General features: G+C 33.9%; 1 pseudogene; it reads right to left on the bottom strand.

The window, feature by feature from the left end:
- Positions 1-353: 353 nt before the first annotated feature.
- LOC111370098 lies at positions 354-836 on the bottom strand (annotated as a pseudogene).
- Between the last annotated feature and the right edge of the window lie 18,680 nt (positions 837-19,516).

The following is a 19,516-nucleotide window of genomic DNA, read 5'->3' as shown; positions in this document are numbered from 1 at the left end:
GCAATAATAGCATCACAATGATAAAACTTCAAAATATAAAGCAACCAGAGTTGAAAAAAATTTGAAAAATTCAACTTAATTAATATACAACGTTATAGGACATTATCTAAATAATCAAATACCAACCATCACAGATATTTATAATCCAGCATAACAAGTTAATTGGATATTAGTATCAGTGCTTAATTAAATACGACTATCAATAAATAGAAACGAGCTATTCAAGAGTTTTCACCATTTGTACAAACAAAAGGCCATGCCAACATTCTTAAGTGTGCAATTTTCACTATAGATACTATATTTGGTATGAGATTTTCTATCGGAAATGATAGTGTATAATGTTTCTCAGGCATTTAGCCAACATAAATGGTGCTAGCTAAGCTTGTAAGTACCGTAGCTTCCCAACAACTTATCTGACTCTAGGTAATATATATATATATATAAGCTATCACAATCATTAATAGGAAGATTACAATTCCAAGACATCGAATTTTTTTTGAGGACTGCTATAACTCACATGACATGGGCCATGAAAAATACAAAGGTGAACCATAATGAAGAACATACTTGCCCCATTAGCATGTATATGACGGAGCAACCAGCCCCCTTTGACATCTTTCATAATGTGTTAAAATGCTGTTGAAAGCTAGATTCACATGAGGTGTATAATGCATAGCTAAAAAATGCTAGTCACTGTTTGAATAACTAAACCAATACCAGCTAACAAATCGATACCCCACCAATAACAAAATTGCTCAGGGATCTACCAAATGTTGATTTAGTGTGGAGAATATAGGTTGTTTAAGAAGACAGAATTGTTGGTTCCTTACAGTCATTTATTTATTTCTCTTTTATATTGTAACAACCCTCTCTTCCCCACTTTTTGGTGTTAGGGGGCCTCAATATATATGGATAAAAATTTGTAGTACCATTTCTTCCACCTCCGAAGGATGGAGGGGGTATACAACATCGAAAGGTATCTTGGGTTACTAAAGAGTCATTTAACTGTTCGGTGACCGAATAAGAAAGGTTTTTTTTCATCGATTTCTCTTTTCTTCTCTCCAGCACTCAAGGACTGATAATCTTGTTGCAAGAAATTTTTAGAAAAAATCTAATGGAAATTTAGGTCTCTTCCCACCTTGGAAGATTATTTTTATTCCTCGGTGAAAGAAGGCAAACGTGTGTGGGAGAAAGAATTCTAAAAGTGGAGAATTTCATAAAATTTCTCTCTCCAACCTTTTCTATCTATCTTTAGAAGTAGGGCAAAAGAAAGTCAATATGATATTGATGACATACTAATCTATTTGAAGTGTGAGCATGAACATACAGAATACCTAAGGATTATTCTCGAAATACTAAGAAGAGAGAAGCTCTATGCCAAATTCAAAAAGTGCAAATTTTGGCTCAATAAAGTTGGATTTTTAGGCCACATAATTATTGCCCAAGGAATTGAAGTGACCTAAGTAAAGTCGAAGGAATTATGAATTGGCCTCGACCAACTAATGTTAGAGAAGTGGGCAACTTCTTGGGATTAGTAGGTTACTACGGGCGACTTATTGATGGGTTCTCAAAGATTACCATCCCAATGACTCGATCAACGAGAAAAAATGTGCAGTTTCAATGGACGGATAGGTACGAATAGAGATTTCAGGAACTAAAACAGAAATTGATCTCAGCTTTAGTTTTGACCATACCTAAAGGGTCAAAAGGCTTCGTTATCTACAACGATGTATCTAAACAGGGTCTAGGATGTGTACTTGTGCAGTATGGTAAAGTTATCGTATATGCTTCTAGACAACTAAAGTCCTATGAAGAAAACTATGCAACGCATGACCTAGAGTTAGCGACAGTAGTTCATGCACTAAATATATGGCGACACTATCTTTGTAGAGTTAAATGTGATATTTACATGGACCACAAGAGCCTAAAGTACTTTTTCACCCAAAAGGAATTGAACATGAGACAATGAAGATGACTAGAATTGGTCAAAGATTATGATCGTGCCATTTATTATCATCTATGAAAGGTCAATGGAGTTGCTGATGCATTAAGTAGAAAGATAGCAAGACATTTGATAGCTTACATACTACACAGATATCATTAATCATAGATATAGATCACTTACAACTTGATGTGATCTTACCTCCAGCACATATTGCAGCACAAGTTGTTACCCTCACAGTTCAACCTACTATTCGAGACTGAATTAAGAAAGCTTAGGATAGTGATCCATTTCTACAAAAGTTTAAAGGTGAAGTTGGCACTAGCAAACGAAAGGGTTTTGAGCTAGCTAAAGATAACACATTGATTTCTAAAGGAAGATTGTGTGTACCGAAGGATGAGAAGATATCGAAGGATAGTGATCCATTTTCTACAAAATATTAAAGGTGAAGTTGGCACTAGCAAACGAAAAGGTTTTGAGCTAGTTAATGATAATACATTGATGTTTAAAGGAAGATTGTGTGCACCGAAGGATGAGGAGATACAAAAAAATAATATTAGAAGAAGCTCACTTCGCCCCGTATGCAGCACATCCAGGGGAACAAAGATGTATAAAGACCTTCGAAGCACATTATGGTGGTGAAATAAGAAAAGAGAAATAGGTCTATTTGTAGAGAAGCGTATAATTTGCCAACAAGTGAAAGCAGAATATCAAAGACTTTCAGGATTATTAAACCTACTAAATATTCCTGAATGGAAATGGAAGCACATTGCCAAAGATTTTGTAATTGGTTTTTCAAAATCAAATAAAGGAAATGATGCAATCTGAGTTATTTTTAATAGATTGACAAAGTCAGCTCACTTTTTACCAGTAAAGATGACCTTTAATATGGATCAATTAGCTCAGCTATATGTTAGAGAAGTGATCAAATTACATTGGACCCCAGTCTCAATTGTGTAGCGATCGAAAAAAAAAATGTTTTATTTCATTTTGAAATAAAACTTCCTTGTATAACTCGAATATAATTTGAGTTATATTATTACGTCGCTACGACACTTTCTCAAGATTCAAATTAAAAGCTCTGGTCACGATAGTAGAGTTCGCTTACTTTTTAAAATTTTGTAAGGTGTCTCTTTAGACGACAAATTTTTATTTTGTTACATTATTTTTGACGACACACTTTATACTAATTGCTACCTCTATTATGTCCTTAAATTTTAAAATTAGATGCACTTGTTATATTGTACCTAATAACCCAAAATTCGATTCCATTATCTTGAATTCTTCTTTCGGTTTTTCCATCCACAAAGTTTATTAACTACCCCACTTACTAGATTAACCTCCATGTTTTTATTTGTTAACTACCAAAATATGTATGTGTATATAAATAAAACTGCCATTTGAATTCAGAGGTTATAATGGCACGTCCCTGTTCAATATTACCATTGTGAATTTGGAAGTCCCTGTCCAAAATATATATTTAAAACTACCATTTCAACTTACCATTAACCACCATTTTTTTTGGTCAATTGCTGTTGAATTTGGAAGTTAAAGAGACGTCCCTATTCAATATCCATTTGAAGGCTCATATTTCAAAAGTCATAACCACCACTTACATTATCCCTTTGCAACTTCCATTTCAAATACATTGCCCCACCACATCATTTGAAATTTAATAACATAACTGTCCCTTTATTTATTTTTTTAAAAAAAATCTATAGTTTATTTTGATAACTCAAATTTAAACTCCTTTAGCCACATTTTCTCTCCCAATTTTTTTTGCCCTTTCCTCATAGACTAAAGCAAACCTCTAAATTTGAAAACTATTTGAAGAAGAGGCTTAGAGTACGCTGCATTTTACTTCAAATTGGATGTAAAACGGTATTCAACCTTAAAGCATTTAAGGTATGGGTGTTTTCAGCACTTCTGTAAATTATGTAAGAATTTTTTTTTTCGTTTTGCATTAAACGTGTTATTGTGTTATTCACGAAGTAAACGATTGAAGGTGACACTAATGACCAAAGTTTGTATTTATATTGTTGCGTTACTCATGAAGGAAGCACTGTTTTGTGTTTCAAATAAGAGAAGGAGATTGACGGTGATACCAATAACCAAAGTTTGTATTTTTGAAAATATATATTATTTGACCACTTATTTCAGTGCCTTCCTACTGAGTATTATTCATGGTACTCATCCGTACTAAAATTTCGCATGTTGATTCGAGGCATGGACGTGGTTTGGCATAGTGGCAAGTGTTCGACGATTTGAAAAGCTTCAACTTTCTAGTAAAATTCACAATTTATGTAAATCTATTATGAATACTTAGATGGTACCTTAAAAAATGTTTAAAAATCTATCTCGTCTAGCTTTATATACATTGTATACCGACTTTAATTTATAAATGTTGTATTTGACTAAACATGAAGTTTAAGTATTGCTGCATGGAATTTTCAGATTCTGCCCTTCTACTCAAAATGACATAACTTGGGCTACAATACATGTTTTAGAGTGAAATCAGTGGGGTTTGGAAGGTTTACGAGTTCTCTAATATGACCTTTGGAATTATCCAAAAATATTATCTATTAGTCAAATCTGAATTTTTTGTCAGCATAGTCAAACAATAATTTTCATGTTTCAATATTTATCGTCCAGACCCCAATTTTTTAGATGGTATACAAATATGAATGTTTTAGTCTCTGTTAAAATTTTATAATTTTTAGTTGACGTTTGTTTGACTAAACATATTTTTCTTTCCGCTGCTGAGCAAGTACTAGCAACTGGTACTTGCTGATTTCTCCCAAATGTGTGTGTGTGTGTGTGTGTATATACAAAATACAAAATTTTTCTCATTTGCAATTTAATTTGGTTAACATCAAGGAGGTCAAACCAGAGAAAAACTGATATTTTTAAGGCTTTGGGTTTTGAGAATTCAGAGCATTAAAACTTGTGTCAGACAGATATCTAAGACAGATGCTGGAAGCATGTCCTCGAGAATACATATCAGGCACTGGCCATGTGATTAATCCTAAATTGTTAGACAGTCATGTAGATCTAACTTACGAAGAAACTCCAATATTCATTTTGGATAGGAAGATTCGAACACTTCGAAATAGAAATATTCCATTGATAAAAGTTCAGTGGCGAAATCACGCAATGGAAGAGTCTACTCAGGAACACTAGGCAGATATTCAAGCTAAATAACCTCAACTTTTCGATAACAAGGATAAATTTTGAGGGCGAAATTTTTTTAAGGAGGGGAGGATTAGAGGTGTCAATGAGCGGAGCGGAGCCAAGTCGAAACTCCAGGCTCGGGCTCAACTTGAGCTTTTTTTGCCTGAACTGAGCTGAGCTTTTTTTTGGCTCGGGCCGGCTCATTTTTGCTTTTTTTTTTTCCATAGCTAGCAACAGAAATACTGCCAACAGGCAGTTAATCTGTCGGCTGTTTAGTCGTAAAAATGCTGCATGTTGAGGTAGCAAATCTGCTGCCAGTTAAGGCAGTAAGCTGTATCAATAGGCAGCTTGATTTTTCTAATTTAAACTAGCCGGCCCGAGCTCGAACCAGCTCCTCGAAATGGGGTTTTGCCCGAGCTGACGAGCCCGATTGACATCTTTAGGGAGGATATAATACCCCGAAAATTCGTACAATATATTATGAGGCATAACTGCACGTTTTGAAATTTTAGAGTGACTTAGCAACATAACCATTTTCTAGGATCTTTTGTTAATGTTCCTAATAATTGGATATATATGAGTTTCACATAAAATTGAATTTGGGATATCTATTAAGTTATTATTGAATTATCTGTTATGAAATTATTTAGACAATTTTAGAGTTTTATCATATTTATAATTTGAAAATATGAGTTTTAACGAAACTAGAATTTAATATTTGGATATATATTGAATTATTTGATAAAAATGTGTTTAGATAAATTTAGAATTCTAATGTATTTATACAATAATCTTATCCTCATGTAAGTGGAATTTTATTTGATAATGTTTTTTGTTAAGAGTCCAATTTAAATTCTAATTAAGAATTCTATTAAAATTCTAAGTAGATCATTATCATTATCACACCTATAAATACATTCTTATTGTGCACTTTAATTCACACAAATTTAGAGAGGCATAAAGAGGAAAAACGTGTGAAAGAGAGAGAGAGAAAAAAGAAGAAAGAAAAAGAGAGAGAGAGAGAGAGAGAGAGAGAGAGAGAGAGGGAAAGAGAAAAGAAAGATAGAGAGAAAAGAGGAGAGAGAAAGGAAATGAGAAAAAATGGGGGAGAGAGAGAGAGAGAGAGAGAGAGAGAGGGAAAAAAAAAAGAAAAGGAAAAGAAATAAAAAATTTCTCTGCACGTTCGAGATCCGTTTGCAAAAATTTTCAATCCTAAATAGCTCTAGTACACAAGGAATTTAACAAATAGGTATATATTTCTCTAAATGTCCAGTGATTTCTCTAAATGTCTAGTAATTCAAAGTAAAGAAAGATATTGTGAGAAATACCATAGGGTATCTACACGAAAATCAGCCACAAGGTTAAATACCCTAAGTGGAGATTGAGAGCAGGAATTGAAATTTTAGGCGCAATAGAAAGGAATGCTGTAATCCGGGTGGGTGAATCCTCATATTGGTCAGGTTTCTATCCCACTAAGAAAATTATGCTAAGTACGTATTTTACTTGCTTTTTATAGTAAACTGTGAAAATATTGGCATGAAATCTATACTTAGTATACTCATATGCTCATTTCATACTCTAAATTATTTTTAAAGATGCTTGATGGATCGAAGCTGAAGGTTGAGACTGTTGACACAGTCCGTATTGATGGATCAAGAATTTAAGATTTTCTTTTAATATTTAGTATTTAGTTAGAAAACATTTTTTTATTCAAATTAGACTTTTATTTTTTCTTCAAAATCAATGTTGGTTTTTTTTTTTTAAATTAACTGCTAAATTTATATTTCATTAGTTGTTTAAATTTGTACGACTTTTTATGAGACAATAAAATAGTTTAGTTTATTGCACAATGTTTCTTCAATTTTTTTAATATATTATAACGTGCCAATCAACTTTTATAATGATTAAAGCAATTATTTAAGTAACCTTCAGAGCATAGGTTTCGGGGTATTACGCAATTGGTCATTGATTGATGCTATGTGATATAAATAATGAACCATGATAGCCAACCAAGTGAAGATAGTTGCTCGACTACCATTACGGTAGACCAACAACTACTATCCACTACCACTATGGTAAATTGACTGCCTCTATGTTAGCTTGACTATCACTATGGTAGATCAACTATCGCTATGCTAGCTTGACAACTGCTATGCTAGTTTGACTATCACTATGGTAGATCAATTATCGTTACGCTAGCCTGATTATGACTATGGTAGACGGACATCTGCTATGGTAAATCAATCACAATGACTCTCAACTATTTGAACATCATTTTAATTAATTGAAAATCACCTAATGGTTATCACTGATCCCATTAACCATCCAGGGCGTGGAAGTTGACCACTCATTACGTGGGTAAGAATCGCCTAGTGAGTAGATGTGTTATACACAGCTTAACGGTTACATGACACCTAGAATCTATAAATATTTCATAGGCTTGCCAGGTATGGGGATCTACTCTTTACATAATTTTTTGGCTATCTCTCATTTTTCATTAAGTTATTTTCATAAAAATCTAGTTAATGGTTCTCATGCCAGAGGTATAACGGAGAGATAGCCCTAGCCTCTTTTTGTAGGTGTTGAATATTTATCGGAATAACAAAAGCTATCTTGCTTTATGAAGAGAATTAAAAGGTCTTCTCATTATTATTTCATTTGCACCATCTATGAAAAATATTTGAACATAATAGCTATGTCAAAAATGCGATTTAGGAGTGACAGTTGTTTGATTGGAAATACGATGGAGTCGAAATCGGAGTCTATTACTAGGGGTCAAGACCTGCCGTTGTAGCCTCAATTTGTAACACAAAGTCAATTGAGCATTGTGGACACTCAATTAGCTGCGATGATGACCATTTGCCAAACCAGATTTAGAGAGCGGCCGATCAACCGCTTAATCTACTGGAAGTTCCACCACAAAATACACATTGATAATTGCTCAAAGTGGCACAAATGGTTGCTTCTTTGTTATTCAACCAATGGTCGTGGACCCATGAAGTTATACATCTACAAATCCCACGTCCTTTCGTAGACTTGGAGCATAAGATGAAGAAAATTGATGTGAACCCAGTTAGCACGGCTACTAATGAACCCACAACTAGATTGACATGGATCTCAAGAAAGCCAAGAATTGTTGGTTTTGGATTTAATTCACAAATGATGAATTAAGCAACCGTTAATGTGTGAAATTAACGACCTCTTAATTACACAATTTATAAATATCACCCGAATTTGTTTTTAACTCCACAAGATTAAAAAACATTGATAAGTTCAATTGTTCTTCTAAGAACAAGAAATTGGAAGCAAAACAACCCCTTGTATTAATCTCTCAAATGTCAAAAGTCCTTACAATCAATAATGAGAAAAGTATTTATATCAATCCTAAAAATATTGTCTTGGACGAAAATTATGCTCTAGATACCAGAAAATAATAATTAGAATCAAAATTTTTGGAAACTAGAAAAGTTACCAAAAATTAAAAACGCATCCAAAAATTTGTACTATGCAGTCGCATAGAACAAATAGTCAGCCTCAATTTTGCCTCGGTAATAGCCTATGCGGTCGGATGGCTTCTAAGCTATGCGGTCATATAGTTTAATTTTTGAAACCTCCTTCACCTCGTGCAAAATTTTGTGACGATTCCGAATTGTACTCATGGGTAAAAATCCGATACCGAGCTAAAAGTTATGCCCATTTTAATCCACACTGCTCGTTTTTCCATATATCATCCAAAACTTTGAACCCAATACACTGAATATGATTTCACCTTTATGACTAACATGTAACTCAACCTTAAGCTTGCAAACATCATCCTTTGTAGCCCGGTAACCTCGACACTTGATTGCAAGATTTCATTGGCTGTGATCAAACCTGACTTTACACTTAATCATTTTTTGCCAATCATGGAACTTGTTAAATTGCACATTAATTCCCACATTTTGAATTCCAAAGCTTGGTTATGAGATTTTCCATCTTTATCACCCCTTTTAACCTCCAAATGAGCTTGAATCTTAGTATTAACTGACCTCCAACAATTGTCAAATAATTGAGAATTTGGCGTCTAGCCTAGATCATATCAGAAATGATGCCCCAAAAGATAGACGATGCATTGTCAAGGAGAAATGATAGACGTAGGTAGATAGTCTTAGATGAAGACCCTTTTGCACCTGAGACCATGGTAGTCCTTCTACCAAAAGGCTTCAAACAGCGGATGATAGATGCATATGACGGAGTCATGAATTTGCTTGATCACTGTGAACTTTCATTGATTTGATGAGATTTTATACGATCCCAATTATAGTAATGTATTGGTCCTTTTCGACAACGCTAAAAAGAGAGGTTAGAGACTGGGTAGCTACTCTAGAGCCTCGGTCTATCAGAACTTTTGACGAGATCTCTAGAAGGTTTGGGGCATATTTCTTAAGTAGCAAGAGAAAGAGGAGGACAACTATTAGGTTGATGCAAGTTGTCCAAGAAAACGATTAAGCCCCTATAAGATTATTTGAGCAGGTTCAGTATGACTATGAATGGCATAAATGACCTTCAAACGTCTGCAGTGATAATCGCATTAATGAATAGCACTAGAAATTAGGCATTTAAGATGTCATTCTTAAAGAACCCCTGGAGTCGATGCATGACATACTAAAGAAGGGAGACAAATACATAGATGTAGAAGAAGCAGAGAAAGTCACAAAAATCCCTGAGAAGGACGAGAGCCAGAAACCTACAAGCAGAAGTCACATGATGAGTAAAAGCCTCTGATAAAAACCAATCGAAAAATAAGCACATGTATAGAGGGTATGTGCAGGATCAGTCGACTAGGTAAAGAAAGGAACATATTAAGGCCTTTAGTTCTTTGAACACTCAATGTGCTAAGGTATTGATAAAGATTTGAGACATGAAAAAGCTCGACTGGCCAAAGCCAATGGTTGCGTTTGCTAGCAGGAGGGATAAAGGCAAATATTACTACTTCCATAGAGATCATGGGCATGACATTAAAAATTGCATCTGTTAGAAAGAGGAGATAGAGCGCCTTATAACAAAGGGATTCATGACTAAGCATGTGAAAAATGATCAAGGCAAAGAAAAATCTGATGACTGTCCTCCACCTAAGGCCGAAGTAATAAATATGATCATTGGAGGACAGCGGCATGTGGAGATTCAAATTCAGCTAGGAAGAGCTATACCCATTCTGTTGGGTATACTCAGTTCAGAAAAGGGCAAGATTCAATTAGAATATCACTTTTTGTGCAGAAGACTTAATTGTTTAGCAAGTCCTCACGACGATATCTTTTGGTCATCAGTGATAGCGAATTTTGATATCAAAAGGGTGCTAGTCGATGGTAGTAGTGCATAAAATGTTCTTTCTTAGGAGGCATTTTTGGGATTGAAAATCTCTCCGAAATAATTGAAAGCTGTAAGCATCCCTTTCCAAGGTTTTGGAGGAACAACTATAATACCAGAGGAAATTGTAGAGCTTTTGGTGATGTTGGGTACTTACCTGGCAAGTATGGTAATCCTAGCGAAGAAGTGTTATGTAGACAACATACAAGCTAAGGGCTTGATAAGAGTGAAAAATATAATATTTTCTTCTCTTAATTATTGCATTCGTGTGATTATTTGATACCAAAATGCATTTATTATTCTTATATTTTGATTTAGGTTGCATTTTGCTAGAAAAATGTGAAATTTAAAAGAAAATAGTGAAAAAGGACCAAAATAGAAAAAAGTGAAAGTTTAGGGGTCAAATTACAAATAATCCAAAGATGGGACAGGCAATATAATGATGATTTGAGAAATCTAGGAGTCAATTGGGCGTAATTTGAAGTCAAAAGAAGTGAAATATGACCATAACATATTCACAAATCAAATTCCAACCGCACAAGGATGTTCTACATTTTCAGTCAGAAATTGAAATCAATTTTCGACCCAATAAATGGCCGAATTGAAAACAATCCTATTTCTACCAAAATTGTACCCTTTTTTTAGCTTTCCAACACAACTTGAATCACCTCAATCGAATATCGGGAGAGAAAGTTATGGTCAAAATACTGAAAGCTTATCCGTGAAGAAAATGGTTATACTTCGAGGCTGAATTTTCAGCTTCCTAAATTGATGCTACCACTTAAGGAAACATATTTTCACACGTTTTTTTTTTTTTAGCCATAAACACTCCAAAGCGTGGAAAAATGAATCTAAATACCATTCTTCTCATCTTTTGACACAAAAAAACTCCATGGAAGGTTAGAGAATTCTTGGTGAAATCATGAACGAACTTAATTGGTATCGGTGATTTTAATGTCATTTAACGCATGTAATTTGGTTTTTTCATTGATAAACAATTCTAAGGTTTGGATTTCCTATTTTATGAATGTATTTTGAAATTGATTTAATTGGTATTAAGTTTTTCATTTCCATTGAAAAATTGAATTATTGATTGAATTCCAATTTCTATTATCTTATTGGTGTGATTCTCTACCATTATATTCTTGATGTTTATAATTGCTTTTGAATCTTATTTCAATATATTAAAGTGGTTATGTGTTTTGGAAAATTTGGATTTTAGAATGAATATAGCATTATGGTGAAATTAAATGGGGGTTCAATGTTTTATCTTCCCATTAAAGTATTAAGATAAAAGATCTTTAATTGAGTATTGGAATGCGTGATTGTTATTGATTAATCAGAATCGATTGAGGAAATTTCAGTGCTTCACTACTTCTTATATTGATTTAAACTTCGTTATCTCAAACATTGATAGTTAAACTTCATTTCAAATTGATAAATTTTTTTTTTTTACAAAATTTACAAAACCCTCAAGTTATTGTATCCTTTTAATAATTTTTCATCTCTCTGTAGAATCGATACCCCAAAGTTATACTACAATCATCGTGTTATACTTTGGGCGTAATCAAATTTTGGCATTGTTGCCGAGGAGACGGTACAAATAATTGAAGAATTCTCGAGCAAAAGGGTGACTTCGTTCCTCTTTTACATTTTTTAGTTTGTTTAGTTTATTTTCTTAGTTATATTGTTATTTCTAATTTAGTTTCATTGTTTTGTGTTTTATAAACATGCATTGACATGAGCGAGGGCGATTCATTGCGAGGCCTCAACTAGTGTTTGAATCACTTTCTAACCATCTCTTCGATTCTGTATCTATTGGCACGAACATCACACTACACAACACAATGAATGATAGTGAGCATGGAGATGCGCCCAATAGAACTTTGCATGAATACCTTCACCCCACACGCACATCTACATCATCATGCATCATGTTTCCAGCAAATATACCACGTATGGACCTAAAACTGGGAATGATACAATTTTTTCCCAATTTTAATGATCTTGAAAGTGAAAATCCATACTTGCATATTAGGGAGTTTGAGGAGATGGTGGCAACATTCCACAGTCAACATGGTATGTTGGATATAGTTAGGCTAAAAATTTTCCCATTTTCACTCAAAGAACGAGTAAAAAGCTGGTTGTATTCACTGCAACCATATTCAATTGGGACTTGGGCTGAAATGACCCAAGTATTCTTTGGAAAATACTTTCTCCATCATAAAACAATTGCTTTAAAAAAAAAATTTCCTCTTTTGTCCAAAAGGACAACAAAACTTTATATTAAGCATGGAAATGTACAAAGAATTGGAAGCCCTTTTCCTCTACCATGGTTATGAAAGTTGGGGTGTGGTGAATTATTTTTACGAAGGGTTAACACTTAGGGAGCGTTAAATTGTTGAAATGATGTGTAATTGTGAATTCCTACAAAAAATCCAGATGAGGCTATTGAATACTTAGATGACCTAGCAGAAAAGGTCCATACCTGGACTGGACCTAGTGCCATTGAGAGTAATAATAGGTCATGACCTCACAGAAATTCCATTAGCACAGGCATTTATTACCTTAGAGAGAAGGACAACCTTAGAGCCAAGGTAGAATCCCTCACTAAAGAACTTGAAGCCCTAATTGCTAAGGATTCAAAACAAATGCAATATGTTTCTCGTGTTGAGCCTTTAGGGGTCTGTTTTATTTGTGGTGGAACTATCATCAAGCTCAAGAGAACACTATCTACGCTGAGATGAGGAGATTTTATGAGAAACATTGTAATGCATTAGGTACATACCAAAAGCCTTACTTTCTCTTTTTCTGACACATACAATTCGAGGTAGCGGAATCACCTCAATCTCAGCTGGAAATCTGAAGGCCAACCAAATAAGGCTCACACTGCACCTCCATATCAGCCCACGTTCTCTAAAAACTCTTTAGAAGACACTTTACATGCATTTATAGAGGCACAGAGTAAGACTAACCAAAAGTTTGAGACTATGATTACCCAAATTGTTGAAGAAAACAAGAAAATAAAATATCATATGTCCAAACTAACTAATGCCTTAGCTGCAAGAGAACGTGGGAAATTTCCAACATAGGCCCAACCAGACCCTAAGGGACAATGTATGGCACAAACCATAAGCTCAAGAGAAAACAATCTTAAGGAAGTTAATGCCATAACTACTCGATTTGGAACAGATATAGAACCAACCCCCAAACCTAGGAAAAATGAAAAGGACCCCAGTAGCTCAGAAGAAAGTATCCCTAGTGAAGAGGTAGTGAAGAATTCATCTAGACTACCATTCCCTCAAGCTCTGAAGTCTACCTCGAAACCTACCGAACAACATAGTGAAATCCTAGAACAACTCAAATAGGTAAAAATCAACCTACCTCTCATGCACGTAATTTCACAGGTTCCTACATATGCTAAAGTCCTTAAGGACTTATGCAATGTAAAAAAGAAACATCATATCAAGAAAACTACTTTCTTGATTGAACAAGTGAGTGCAGTAATTGAGCAAAGGATTCCACCCAAATATAAGGACCTTGGTTGCCTCGCTATGTCTTGAACCATTGGGAACCATGAGTTTGCACAAACTCTTCTCGATTTAGGGACTAGTGTTGATATTATGCATTATGCTATATACTCAGCGTTAGGTCTCGGTAAGATCAAGCCTACTACTATGATCCGGCAATAAGCTGATCGATCCACTATTAAACCTAGAGGTTAGTTGAGGATGTGCTAGTACAAATTGACAACTTTTGCTATCCTGTGGATTTCTTGGTATTGGACTTAAAAGTTAATGTGAATGTTAACTCCAAGATTCCCATTATTCTTGATAGACCTTTTCTTGCTACAATCAATACTCTTATTAATTGTAAGAACGGTCTAATGAAACTATCATTTGAGAATATGACTTTAGAAGTCAACATTTTTCACATCATGAAGCCACTCGAGGAGGATGATGAGTGTCATCAAACATAGATGATTGATGCGCTCATTGAGGAGGAAGCACATGCGCTTATTGACCCGACCCTTTAAATTCTTTCATTTTAAATTCTGAAATTCCAGCAGGGTATGATAATGGGGAATATACTGATATTTGTGCTGCTTTTGATTATTCTCAAGATTATGGAACACCACCAGTGACTACTTCCAATGAGTTTGGTACAATGTGCCAAAGGTTGACAATGCTCTGGCTGGATACAGGCTAAAGAAACAAATATTGAGTAGAGCCAACAACAATAAACAACAGCGCTGCTTGGAAGACAACCCAAGGGAAGTTCTTTTCCCTTTTTTTATATTATTTTTGCATTTGTTAGGTTTATTTGTATCACATGCATTATTTACTGTATTCTAGTTTATTTTCATTTTCTGCATCACCCTTTCCATTGAAGACTTTTAGGCTTCTTATACTTCAGTTTATGTAATTTACTTCGATATTCATGTGACATCTTTTTTTCTTACCTTTATTTGGCAAACATGTTTTTGCATTGAGGACAACACAATATTTAGTTGGGGGAAGAGTTAATTTGATTGTTGTTGTGAATTGCATACTTTTATGAAATTTTTGAATTGCATACTTTCACGGAATTTTGGTCTAAATTTTAGTCTCTAATTTGCCACATGTTTATGTTCTTGAATGACAAAATACGCTACTAGGAATTAATGTTGTTTATGAAAGTTTAGATGTTGAGACACTTGCTGAATCATTTTTGTGCACTTAAGTCTTGTGGTAAGATAATTGTTTAATACATGTAGTTAGAGGAGTTTCTTACTGAAGTTTTCTTGTGAGAGTTGGTGAGGATTGAGAACTACAATACACTAAAAGGGAAATATGCGTTTATTGGTTTTGTGGATTGGAAACTCTTCTGAGAATAACATTACATGGTTTGTGGTATGATGGTTGATTCTTGGGAAATGATGACAGTCAAGTTAGGATTGAATTTTAACATTTCAAGCCAATTTTCTTTCATGATTATAACCCCCTAGTAGCCACTTTGATCCAATACACACACATTTTTAACATTTTTTTTCATGCACCCCTCCTATCCCTACCCCTCCACAATGGAGTGAGACTTCTACATGTATTTGCACACCTTTTCACTTCCAAGTGTATAGTAGATATTAGAGGTCTAATTGTTAAGAAAAGAAGCAAAGAGATGACAAAAGTTGATAAATGCTCAAGTGAAGTGATAAAAGTTGTAAGAAGAAGAATGGAAAGTTATACAAAAAAAAAAAATAAATAAAAAAAAAGAGAGAGAGAAGGAAAAAAGAAAAAAATTTGATTAATTTTGGGGGTTGAAAGTAATGAAGAATGTGTTGATGTGATCCATTGAAAGGCTTGATGTGACAATTGGCTATGTGCTTGGAAGTTTTTGAATCATTATATCCCTCCTTTCATACAGCTTAACTCAAACTGCATTACAACTTTTTACATTGACTGCTTTGATCCCAAGTATGATTGCGGTAAGAAGTGGATGAATTCTCATTTGGAAGCATGCCTATCATAAAATCAATGTTTGTTTGTTGCTTATTCATAAATATTTAAGCCTCTAAGTTATAAGTGTATACCCTTTCTCGACTCCATAGAGAGAAAACCGTACTAAACACTTTGATACCCGTGAGTTATGGGGTTGAACCTTTAACTTGAGATATACTTGATGTTGCATGTGTTAGGGTTGGCGGTAAGATGGCTATGGCATGTCACACACTCACATATTTGGCAAGTGTTTTTGATATCTTGATGATCATGACATTGTTAAGTTCTTGTAGTGTTGAGTTTGAAAAGAACTTCGGTCAAGTTGGAAATTAATAATACATTTGTATCATAGTCTAATCATTCATTTGTTTTTTCTACATTGAATTGCTAGGGACTAGCAATAAGCAAGTTGTGGGTGTGATAAGAGTGTAAAATATAATATTTTCTCTTCTTAATTATTGCACTCGTGTGATTATTTGATATCAAAATGCATTCATTATACTTATGTTTTGATTCAGATTGCATTTTGGTAGAAAATGTGAAATTTAAAAGAAAAGTGCGAAAAGGATCAAAATAGAAGAAAGTGAAAGTTCAGGAGCCAAATTGCAAATAATCTATAGATGGGACGGGCAATGGAATGATGATTCGAGAAAGTTAGGAACCAATTGGGTGTAATTTGAAGTTAAAAGAAGTGAAATATAACCATAATATATTCACAAATCAAATTTCAACCATACAAGGATATTCTAGATTTTGAGTCAGAGATTGAGATCAATTTTTAACCCAGTAAACAGCTCTTCCCGACTAATGGCGACCTTCACTAGAGATTGAAATTGAAGTTGGTTCAAAAAAGCTGTAATACCGGACTAGTGAAGGTTGCCATTAGTCGGGAAGAGCTGTTTACTGGGTCAAAAATTGATCTCAATTTCTGACTCAAAATATAGAACATCCTTGTATGGTTGAAATTTGACTTGTGAATATGTTATGGTCATATTTCACTTCTTTTAACTTCAAATTACACCAAATTGGCTCCTAACTTTCTCGAATCATCATTCCATTGCCCGTCCCATCTATAGATTATTTGCAATTTGGCTCCTGAACTTTCACTTTCTTCTATTTTGATCCTTTTTCGCACTTTTCTTTTAAATTTCACATTTTCTACCAAAATACAATCTGAATCAAAACATAAGTATAATGAATGTATTTTGATATCAAATAATCACACGAATGTAATAATTAAGAGGAGAAAATATTATATTTTACACTCTTATCACATCCACAACTTGCTTATTGCTAGTCACTAGCAATTCAATGTAGAAAAAACAAATGAATGATTAGACTATGATACAAATGTATTATTAATTTCCAACTTGACCGGAGTTCTTTTCAACCTCAACACTATAAGAACTTAACAATGCCATGATGATCAAGATATCAAAAACACTTGCCAATTGTCTGAGTGTGTGCCAAGCCATAGCCATCTTACCGCCAATCCTACCACATGCAACATCAAGTATGTCTCAAGTTAAAGGTTTAACCTCATAACTCACGGGTATCAAAGTGTTTAGTACGATTTTCTCTCTATGGAGCTGGGAAAGGGTATACACTTATAACTTAGAGGCTTAAATATTTATAAATAAGCAACAAACAAATATTGATCTTATGATAGACATACTTTCAAATGAGAATTCATCCACTTCTTACCGCAATCATACTTGGGATTAAAGCTCTTCCCAACTAATTATAGATTTTTTGAACCAACTTCAATTTCAACCCTCATCAAATCTAAATACCAATCCAATGAGTTCGATGATCTTATATGTCTACTAAAATTGTACCCTTTTGTGTTATCTTTACAACACAACTTAAATAACCTCAATTGGACATTGGAGAGAAAGTTACAGCTAAAATACTAAAAGTTGTTCGGTGAAGAAAATGGTTATACTTCGAGGCTGAATTTTTAGCTTCCTAAATTGATGCTACCACTTAAGGAAACACTTTTTCACACTTTTTTTTTTAGCCAAAAACACTCTAGAGCGTAGGAAAATGAATCTAGATGTCATTCTTCTCATCTTTTGACACAAAAAAACTCCATGGAAGGTTAGAGAATTCTTGGTGAAATCACGAACGAACTCAATTGGTATCGGTGATTTTAATGTCATTTCACGCATATAATTTGGTTTTTTCATTGATAAACAATTCTAAGGTTTGGATTTCCTGTTTTATGAATGTATTTTGAAATTGATTTAATTGGTATTAAGTTTCTCTTGGATCTAATCATGTTCTTTCCATTGAAAAATTGAAATATTGATTGAATTCCAATTTCTATTATCCTATTGGTGTAATTCTCTACCATTACATGCTTGATGTATATAATTTCTTTTGAATCTTATTTCAATATATTAAAGTGATTATGTGTTTTGGAAAATTTGGATTTTAGAATTAATATAGCATTATGGTGAAATTAAATGGGTGTTCATGTTTTATCTTCCCATTAAAGTATTAGAATAAAAGATCTTTAAATGAGTATTAAAATGCATGATTGGTATTGATTAATCCGAACCGATTGAGAGAATTTGGGTGCTTCACTATTTCCTATATTGATTCAAACTTCGTTATCTCAAACATTAATAGTTAAACTTCATTTCAAATTGATAAATTCCTTTTACAAAATTTACAAAACCCTCAAACTATTGTATCCTTTCAATAATTGTCCATCTCTTTGTGGAATCGACAACCTAAAGTTGTACTACAATCACCGCGTTATACTTTGGGGGCGTAATCAAGGCTTTCTACCAATTATGACGTTGAGTTTTGAAAATTCAAGGAGTTAGGCGGTAAGCATCCTAGTCGTGAACTTTAAAGAAAAGAAGTAGTTAGGTGGAATGTCTTTCTATTTTCCTTGCAGGAATTTTATTGATTTCCCTAATGTAATGCCTGCTAATAGTTTTAGCCTCTTGTAATTATCAGTATTTTTAAATGAAAAGTCTAGATAGTGGTAGACGATGAGGGTGATAAGGAAGGGTCAACCTATTTAGGATGCCTTGTGTGCCTACTAAATCCTCAAATCTAGGAAAGCTTTATGCAAATGCACAGACTTGATCTACACCCATTGAGATTTCTTATATGAATCATGAGCTCCAAACTTCGCTCAACACAATGAATCAATCAAGGGATTATGCCGTGAGTAAGAAAATAAAAAAAAAAATGGTTATAAGCTCAATGCTCTATGGTCATAATAGTGAGTTTTTAAAATAAAAAAGGGGTTAAAACTCAAAATCACTAAATCACATGCTCAACACAACAAATCACCCAAGGGGCTAAGTGATGAGCAAAACTAAAATGTTGGTTATAAGCTCAAAATCACTGCACAGTCCGTTTAAAGGCTAGGCAGTGAGCATGAAAAAAATGGTTATGACTAAAAAAATCTCTACAGTCCTAATAGTGAATTTTAAAAACCAAAAATTGGTTTAAGGCTCAAAATAACTAGACGAATGTTTAATACATCAACATTACCAAAGGGGCTAGGCAGTGAGCAAGAAAATCAAAAAATTGGTTATAAGCTCAAAATTGCTCTAAA

The sequence above is a fragment of the Olea europaea genome, chromosome 21, assembly GCF_002742605.1.
Source record: "Olea europaea var. sylvestris chromosome 21, O_europaea_v1, whole genome shotgun sequence".
NCBI lineage: Eukaryota > Viridiplantae > Streptophyta > Magnoliopsida > Lamiales > Oleaceae > Olea > Olea europaea.
This window is presented reverse-complemented; position numbering and strand designations above follow the sequence as displayed.